The 10,449-nt window shown below is 39.6% G+C and overlaps 1 protein-coding gene across 2 annotated transcripts in view; it reads right to left on the reverse strand.

The window, feature by feature from the left end:
• LOC113644125 overlaps nt 1–10,449 on the reverse strand; it is a 131,240-nt gene that overhangs the window by 119,483 nt on the left and 1,308 nt on the right. The window contains exon 2 of one of the 2 annotated variants that reach the window (XM_027148717.2): nt 7,441–7,662. The exons of the other annotated variant lie outside the window; for it this stretch is intronic. The gene's annotated coding sequence lies outside the window, so the exon portion shown is untranslated. The remainder of the gene's footprint in view (nt 1–7,440; nt 7,663–10,449) is intronic. 2 annotated transcript variants of the gene reach the window in all.

Here is a 10,449-nt window from a genome sequence, read left to right on the forward strand (position 1 = left end):
CATGACAAATATTTCAGTCCAAATATCTTAAACATGCTTCGTTTATTTTTTTTCTCTCCATGAAGCACCTTCAGAATTTAAAAAAAAAACAACAAAAAAAAAACACATGTTCACAAGCCTTAATCTCAACTGACATATGCTGTATAAATCCACATATTTTCCTTCACCTTCCTTTCCTTATCCTTTCCTGTCTCTATCTATCTCTCACCCTTTCGCTCTTCTTTGCTATATCACTCCTATCCTCATGCAGGTATTCGCACTTGGCTGCAAGCAGTGACAGACAAGGTCTGGTGTCACTACATTTTGTACCAGTGCTGCTGTAAACGTAGCATATGTAGCGTATGGAAAAAAAAAAAGAAAAAAAAAAAGAACTATTTCTATTCACTCTATTGACTGTCTGTATACCATTTAATCTACGAACCTCATGTCATATACACATATACAAAAAAAAAAAAACATATGCACGAGCAAGGTACCGTAGATGTACCCGTAGCCGTCCACTATGACGTCCTTGTGAATTTCTTTTTTCCCTTCAGGCATGAATGAGACCTCACTGACTGTGAGGCATGGAAAGAAGAAACTGGTGATTTCACGTTTGACTGAGCGGACTGAGAACTCCATTTCTCTGTTTCTGTGAAGAGCGCAGGCGAGAGAACAAACTAGAGCACAGCAATTCCCATCGCAAAAGCCACTCCAAATGGAAAATGAATGAATACAGTCAGTGTCTAAACATAAATCTTCTGTACCCAACGCGAGAGAGAGAGAGAGAGAGAGAGAGAGAGAGAGAGAGAGAGAGAGAGAGAGAGAGAGAGAGAGAGAGAATGTGAGCGAAATGTAAAAAAAAAATCGTTATGCATATGATTCTAGCTTGACTATTACTTTACGTAAACTTCTATTTCTATGATTATTAATATTTTATATTGCATTCAAGATGTCTAGCAGACATAAACATAAAATAAAAAGAACTTAATAAATAAATAAAGCAAGATGCTACAAACATTTATGAAATCGGTATCGTCTAGACTCCGTAACGTGTATGGAGGCATAAATTATAGATATATTTTTGACTTGATCCTTTTCTCGCAGGCATTCATTTGTGATTAAAATGAAAATTGACTTATTAGACACTTTCAATCGGTGTGAAAAAATGTTTGAAAGCCAATGTTGACATTTGAAATCACCAAAACAAACAATCCCCTAACCCAAATGGGTGTCACCCCTGTTTTGATAGCTCCGCCCCACACATACATTCGTAACCCAGGCAACTATTGTGGCGGAAAATGCTGAGGAAGCTGGTTGAGGGGATATTTTATATTTTTACTATTTCATATTTTTACTATGACAATATAAATGTGTTTTTGTAGTACTGTGTGTTGTACAGTGAAAGGGTAACTCAGTTTCACACGGAAAACGTTCAGTTCTCTCCAGCGCTGGAAAACTGATCCTATATTAACACGTCCTACTTCTTGTCTTATCGTAAGCCTTTCTTCGCTTTCTTTCTTTGTTTTCATCCTCCATGTCAATGTTGACGAGCCCCGCCCCTTTCTGCTCATTGGCTACACGTTTGTTTTGTTTGTCGGCCCAACTCAGTTTTCTGAAGCATTTCTCAAACAACGGAGACCCCACTTTTAATCGACGCGAGTCTGTTATACGAAAAATAAGGACACTGTAGGGTTTTTGTACGTAGAGTATCATGACTCATGGTTTTGGATGATATGAAAGGGGAGGCATTTTTACATTAACATCTTTAAAAGAGATAAAAACAGACAGCAACTAACAGATGTTTGATAGCAAACAACAAAGTGACGGACTGTATTGAAACTTTTTTGCAATCCCAGAAATGAACGCAAAATCTTAGGGATTACGTTCATGTGTATACATCTTTTTCATTCATATGTATTGAACATGTGTACAGATATCATAGATAATTATTACTTATTGATTAACCAGTACTATAGAGTGTGATATCACAAATAAATAAATAAACAAACAAACAAACAAACAAATGTTTTTTTCCACAAAACTGCTCACAATGTCAGAAAAATCAAAGCGTAATTATTTCAAGTGCCTAACTAGAGGCAAATAAGGTCAAGAAAGATTGCCCGAAAGATTAAGAAATGACAGACACACTCAGCATATCTCTCTTTCTCTCATTCTCTGTATGAAAGAGAGATTTTTAATCAAGTAGACTTTCTTTTTCTTTATATTTCCCAACACAGCACAGATGTTTGCAGATTTATGTAAAAAAAAATTTTTTTCAGTCTTTTCTGTGAAATAATCTTGGCAAATGAGGACAGGATATATCACAGGGTGTAAATGATTGATGCAATCAATAGGAGTTTGCAGTATGCAATGAGAATAGAATTTTAATCAGTGTAGCTACATGGCGGAGGATTACAATGAGTGCAGGGTTTGGGTTATGAAGAGGCAGAAGTGCTCTCGGAGATATTTCCGTCTGGGGATATTTTACCGGAGGGGAAGTAGAATAGAAGACTACACAGTGCCAGGATACAACATTACTCAGGGTAGGCTCATGACCCATAGATTTCAGTGGGGCAGGACTACATTAATAATGACAAAGCCGCAAACAAAATCGGAGAGGCTATCGTGTTAGACTTATGCTACAGACTATTGTGCCTGTGAATTTTTTTTCTTTTTGAGTAACCCCATAAAAACACTATAATTTCTACATAAAGAAGTTGCGGTACTGAGGAGTGAGGAAGGGACGAATAGAGCCAAGAAACAAGGACAGTACAAAGAATACAATATGGAGTGGGAATGATAGCGACCGCCGATTAGTCATGAAGATTGCTTGTGTTCACTGATTAGTCACTGGGGGGGGCACGGTGGCTTAGTGCGTTTAGTTAGCACGTTTACCTCACACCTCCAGGGTTGGGGGTTCGATTCCCGCCTCCGCCTTGTGTGTGTGGATGTTCTCCTTGTGCCTCAGGGGTTTACTCTAGGTACTCCGGTTTCCTCCCCCGGTCCAAAGACATGCATGGTAGGTTGATTGGCATCTCTGGAAAATTGCCGATAGTGTGTGATTGAGTGAGTGAATGAGAGTGTGTGTGTGCCCTGCGATGGGTTGTATCCTGTCTCGATGCCAGAAACAGGCATAGGCTCCCGAGATCCGAGAAGTTCGGATAAGCGGTAGGAAATGAATGATTAGTCACTAAGAACAAAACTTTTTTTCTAATGATAGTGATTGGTCACTGGGAACAATGCAGATCAGGGATTAGTCACTGGGGGCAGTGGTGATTGGTGATTAGTCATTTGGAGAAGTAATTGGAAAGATCTGTGTTTAGTGATTGGTTCTTGGGAACAGCTGTAATAATCGATTGGTCACTGGAGACAGTAGTGATCAGTAATCAGTCGTTGGGAACAGTGTTGATAAACGGTTGGTCTTTTTATAACAATTGTGTTCAGTAATTGGTTGTTAGAATGCATAGTGATTAGTGATTCATTCCAGGGATTAGTTGTAATAATCGATTGGTCCCTGGGGACAATGGTCATCAGTGATTGGGCTACTGTGGGATTTGGAGATTCGTTTTGGGGAAGTGTGTTCAGTACTTGGTTGCTGGAGAGATTAGTGATTTGTTATTTGGTGTTAAATGAGTGGTTGTTGGAAAGATTGGTGTTTATAGATTAGTCATTGAGAATAACGGTGATCAGTAAACGGTCACTGGGAACAGTGGTAAACAATGATTTGTCATTGAAAACAAATGTGATCATCAGTGACTAGTCATTGGGAACAATGGTACAGTATCATCAGTGATTGGTTGTTGTTAACAACAGTGATCACTGATTGGTCGTTGGGAACAATTGTGATTAGTGAGTTTAAATCCAAGAAGAAAGACGTGCTCTGGTGGGTAAATCGGTAATAATCAGTGATTAATCGCCAGGAACAATAGTGATCTGTGACTGGTTGTTGGGTTCATTTAAGCGCAACTTGATCCGGATTTACACACCAATGGTGAGCTTTCTCAGCTTAAATAACCCACAGCTATAATGTAAGCTGGAGAGATGTATCAAGTGCAGGACAGCTGCTAATTTCTTCTCAAAGCTCAGTTGAAATGAAACCAGGTACACTTCTAAACAGAAAACAATAAAGCACTCAAAAGCTGATTAAGGTCCTACAAAGACCGGAGCTTCTGATCAGTCAGACGAATGAAATCCTAAAGCGAGAAAAGAGAGGTCATGTATTTAAGTATTTATGGTAAACAATTCAATTCTGATTGGCAACTAGATGCCAGGGTACCTAATAACCAACTAAAGACATAATAGCAGCAGCACTTTCTTGCCATAAATCATTCACTGGAAGCGGGCCAGCACAGCCATTGCCTGTTAACACTGCCCTTCCGCACGGCATCACTTTGACTGTTGCTCTGTTAGGATGTGTGCCAGAGTCCCAAACGTGGGCCCGAATCTCTCTGCACGTGTCGCTCGCCCTACAACTCGTCATATTTCTGGCTACTGGCTTTGAAGTGAAACACGTGGCCAGAGCGATGAAGGACTGCAGTCTGCAGATGGACCAGCTGGCTCATGCAGTCTGCCATGTTTGTTCCAGCGCTTCAATTCAAATACGAGCTTATATTTCTGAGAACAGGCAGCATGAAGAAGCTAAACGGATTAAACCGTTTTTAGCTGTTTAGATTCAGCGCAAGTGGCATTAATTATGCAAAAAATATGAACGTTTTTGCTTAAAAACCGTAAGGAAAACGGATGACAGTAATGTCTCCCACTCAGAACTCAATTGCGATTGCATTTTAATACATCAGCAGAAAAATGGTTCGAGGATTGTTGAAGAGTAAAAAAAACAGTATTTTTATCCCTATACAATATTTTTGTCCTATTATCACTAATATTAGTTTGACTATAAACAGTCATTCCTTCACCAGCCTTGTCCAAGCAACTGCGAAGCAGAAAAAATTCCTCCGTCTTGAAGACTTTCACGTGGTGGAAAACCTACCTGACACTGAAAACTCCTTCCTATGGATTATGTATTATTTTTGCTTTGTCAGGCTGAGATTATGTAGCTCATTAATCATATAAGTCACGATAAAAGAGTTGTTACTGTGGAAAAAAATGCCTAAAACCATCTTAATATAAACAGGAGAATTCAGCACCGTGGTATAGATTAGAATTAATGCAATCTTCTCGAGCGGAGAAGAGAAAAACGAAGGACAAAAACGGACTTTCGGTTAACTTTTCTAACAATAACACAACCACAACCACTCGAGAAAGTTTGCCTGTGGTGTAAGGACACTTCAAATCAAACTGCCTAACTATCGATTAGTCAGTAAAATCCACTACGAATGCAATCATGTGCACCAGCCCAGTAACAATCTGGCAACCCACTCATTTATTCTCTCACACACACACACACACACACACACACACACACACACACACACACACACACACACACACACACACACACACACACACACACACACACACACACACACACACACACACACACACACACACACACACACACACAGAGTTTGTAACATCCTATTACCAAAAAATATCACAAGCTCAGCATTTTTTTGCCCAGTGTATTGATGATTCATTTTGTATTTTATCAAAGAAACAAGAGTGCTATTAAAAAGAGATCACTCAGCCACCAGGCATAAGGGGGCTCTCTCTAATTGCCCATTCATCAAAAGCCTTCCTCAAGTAGATCCAGCGCTGCAATGGCGTGCACGATAACTGAACCGTACTCTATTAATTACGCTCTTGATGAACCTGGAACACACTCACACACACACACACTCACTCACACACACTCTCTCTCTCCCAATCACACAATACATGCTCACATACACAACTGGATGCCTTGGATCTTTTTATGTTTTCTGATGATTCACTAACACGCAGACATGCTAACATCATTTAGGGGTTAGTGAAACGCTATACCGCTGTTGCCATGGTTACGATCTTTTTTTTTTTCATTTTGCACAACTCGCGGACTGAAAATGAAATTCCGAATTTTTTTTACTGCTACACTCAGAAATGCAGGAGAGCTTTATTATTTTACTCTCTCTAGCTTTTCTCACTCTCATCTACACCTCAGACTAGAATCAAAGAATGACGGCTTAGCGAGTAGAACTACGGCGAATATGCTTCTATTTGTTTAGTATTTCTTCTACGTCTCTCTAGAACGAAAGTCTGAAATAAAGAAAATGTGAATGTGCTTGCACGTGGCAAGTTCCCCTCATCATGCTGAGTGTTTTGATATGTCACATGTCCATGTTGTGCTAAATTGTTTATTTCGATAATTTTGGGGGCGGGGCTACACGTGACGTCAGTTCCCCTCATCGTGCTGAGTGTTTTGATATATGACATGTCCATGTTGTGCTAAATTTTTGATTTCGCTTGAATTTTAGGAATTTCCCATTCATTTCTATGGGACTTTTTTGGCCGCTTTTTCGGCCGTTGTGCGAACATCGTTGGTCGGATCGCTTATAAAAGTCAGAGCCCTCTTCTCAATGAGCCGGTCAATTTGACACCTCATTTATTGGTCTAGGACAAAAGCTGCGGGACAAGTTACGTGCCGAAAAAGTGTCCGGAAGAAAAAGAAATAATCTAATGATCTTTTATATGTGCTTTATTGTCATCTTAATATAAATGTGATTATATTCAAGATATTTACACTTCCATCACTAACCATCTATCTATCTATCGATCGATCGATCTATCTATCTATCTATCTATCTATCTATCTATCTATCTATCTATCTATCTATCTATCTATCTATCGATCTATCGATAGATAGACATTCATTAAAATAAACTAGATTAAAGGTGCAGTGCAGGATCTCTAAAAGCCAATGTTGACATTTGAAATCACCAAAACAAACACGCCCTTAACCCAAATGGGTGTCACCCCTGTTTTGATAGCTCTGGCCCACACATACATAAGCAACCCAGGCAACTATTATGGCGGAACCTGCTGAGGCGGCTGGCCGAGGGGATATTTTTATCAATAAATGAACACAAAGAGTAATACTATGGTAATACAGGTCAAATGTGTTTTTGTAGTAGTGTGTTGTCCCATGAAAGGTTTAGCTCCGTTTCACGCGGAAGACGACGTTCAACACCTAGAACCCGAGGTGGACGTTACGGGAGGTATCCGCCATGTCAGTGTTTCAATCGCTTTCTGCTTTTGTCTGCTTTTTTCAATGCGTACTGAACACTCTCTCCGCCGCATCTAAACAAGACACGCCCCTTTCTGCTCAATGGCTACACGTTTGTTTTGTTAGTCGGCCCGACTCAAAGATCGTGCACCCCACCTTTAAACACCAAAATTATCAATTACTTTTTTTTTTTTTGAAAGAATCAAACACACAAATCTCATTTTTCATTCATTACTCTTAGCATAAAACTCTGCTTTGTTTCATTTCAACCATTCTCTCTGCCTTTGCGTTTACTCACGATTAGACGTGCAGCATCTCGGTCGTGTTTCTTTTTTATTTCAGCTCTTAAGTGCTGCACTTGAATCGTCTCTTAGAGTTGTGTGTAGTAGTGTTTTCTTTCACATAAAAGAGAAATCTCAAGCCTCGGTCGTCAAGCTGGGAACTTTGATAAACCTAACGCCGTGAATCTCAGACATCCATGCAGATGCACACTGATGTAGTGACTCCTTTAGGCATGAATCTGCAACAGGAGGGGAAAAAAATGAAAACAAAAAAAAAATCTTCAAAGCTTTAAACTGAAGGCAAACAGAACAGCTTGGTGGGTGTGATGTGTGTGTAATGATGTAGGTATGGGGAAGAAAAACAGTCACGGTTCTACTGCAAATTGGAGTGAGTGAGTGATTGGTAAATGGCAGAATGCATTGTAATCAGGACTTGAAGGTTATATGTGTGTGTGTGTGTGTGTGTGTGTGTGTGTGTGTGTGTGTGTGTGTGTGTGTGCGCGTGTGCGCGTGTGTGTGTGAGTGAGAGAGAGAGAGAGAGAGAGAGAGAGAGAGAGAGAGAGAGAGAGAGAGAGAGAGAGAGAGAGGTTTTGGCTGGGATGAAGGCAATTTTGGTTTTGGACACAGCTCAGTGATAGGTAAGAAATGTGTGATGCCATCCAACCTGTACCAAGCTTTTGTTTTTTTTTTTCCATTGACAGCACGTCTTGAAGAGTTTTGTTCCTTTTATCCCTCCACCTATCCAGATCCAGAGCCGGTCCCATGGGATCCAGGGTTCCAACCCATCACAGAACATTATTTCTCTTGTATCATAGTCATTTATGATATCATATCGAATATTTTAGCCATTTTCAACGTTTTAAAGATGAAAAGTTTAACGTTCTGGAATATCCGCAAGACGAGTTACAGTAGTTCCAAATGAACTGAAGCGCAAATCGTTTAAAAGCAACCGACCAATCAGATTTGCACATTGATAAATAATCGCTCGCTTATTTCATTGAAAATAGATCAGCATGTTAAACAAGAAGTAAGGGGAAACAAGTATTTCTCCTCCATTCAATCTGTAGGAACTCTGGGCAAATTTACAACATTCCCGGTTTCTGGACTGCAGCACAGGGCAAACATGACAGCACATAAACAGGATGGAGTTGCAGCATCTCTTGATGCGTGAGGCCGGCGAGGCAGCCCGAAAATGGCATTTTCAGATCTCAAATGCAGCATGGCATGTCATTCTGCACGGTGGCAATTTAAGCGCCTGAAGAAGCAGAGTTTCAGGATGTCGGCGGGGGAGTGTGTAAATCTGTCTGCAACAGGCAGCATCTTCCATTCCCCGAGCCTTCACAAACGACCATCTTTCCAGAACAGCTCCGCAGCTATTATTCCATCATTGTCATCCAGTAATTCAGCGTGTAATACCCATTTAAATCTCTAAAGTACAGGAACCCGAAACAGCGGAGGCACGTTTAAAACAAAGAGTCCTGGAGGACGAGCTTGACAATGGAATAAGACAATTATCTTTGTACTGTATAAGCAGTTGAATGTACTGTAGGATTTCGGACAGGATAGCGCCCGATGACCACACACACAAAACAGGTCCAAAAAAAGATCGTCCATTCACCCAGATCATTTTGTTCCGTCACCCACGTACCCTCTGACGTGCTGTGTGGGATAATGATTTCATTATGAGACCACGTTCGTCTATGCCATCAGACACCTACAGACATCTCAGCCACATCACTGCAAATTTCCAACCTGCTTAAAAGTTCAGCTGTTGATAAAGCAAAGTGCTTCCAGAAACCCCCACCCCCTCGCCTTCAAAACCAAGCCAAGCTACACACCATCCCACAATGCTGCTCACCCACACTTGGCTCTCGCGCTTCGCTTCCCACCCACAACATGCTTAGAATCCAAAACAGTGTTGTTTTTTTTTGGTATGTTTTTTTTTTAATAAAAGCTTTGAATCACCTCATCAACATGAACACTAATACGCAGCATGCATCTCACCTGAACTACATGCACTGCTACATAATTATCCTCAATTACACTTTTCAGATAAGAAGTTATACGCAAAGAAAGAAATGTTCCCTATTCAAGCTCGGGCTCAATAACTACGCTTCTTTAAAATATTTTTTTGTCCTTTGGATTAGACAATAAACTAAGCAAAACATCTTAATTATTAACACCGATAATGCAGTAAGCTCTATATCTGATTGGCTGTTTTAAAACCCCATGGAGGTCCTAAAGCAGAGATTGTTGTAACATATGTTCTGTAAAGCTGCTTTGTGACAATGTCTATTGTAAAAAGCGCTATACAAATAAACTTGAATTGAATTGAACAGTCAGAAAATAATATTTTAACTTTACAATGACAAAAAAAATATATCAGGGTGCTTTGTTTTAGTTATGGTTTATTTAAATTGTATTGTGACTCTATTAGACAGAGTACTATAGGATGCAGGGTAAAAAGACGCAACACATTATTATTATTATTATTATTATTATTATTATTATTATTATTATTATTATTATTATTATTATTATTATTATTATTATTATTATTTGTCTCTGGCCACCCACCACCCTGGGGGATAGTAAGGATCATATACTTGTTAGGTTGTTACATAAAAACACATGTATTACATGACCTCTTGAGATGTTTCAACTAACACATGCTCTCTCTCTCTCTCTCTTCTTTACTCTGTGTTCCTCACTTAAGTGTTTTCCAATCTCACCTGGGCCCCACTACCGAAATTTACTACAATGTCCATAACTATAAGAACGTGAGTCTTTCACTGTCATCCTGCCCTCGAAACCCCAATGCAGCACAGAACAGTTTCATCGCCGGAGTAAGTTACTAAATCAATGTGTCATCTATTTCAACATCAACGGGTATAAATCTGATACAAGCACTCATGGGTGTAAACACTTACAAGCTTGTAGCTGTTACACAGGCTTACAGTTTGTAGATAGAAAAAATATATATATATATATATTACAAGGTCAACTGTGACCTGTTAAAGCAAAAA

This window comes from Tachysurus fulvidraco, chromosome 1 (assembly GCF_022655615.1).
Source record: "Tachysurus fulvidraco isolate hzauxx_2018 chromosome 1, HZAU_PFXX_2.0, whole genome shotgun sequence".
NCBI classification, from domain to species: domain Eukaryota; kingdom Metazoa; phylum Chordata; class Actinopteri; order Siluriformes; family Bagridae; genus Tachysurus; species Tachysurus fulvidraco.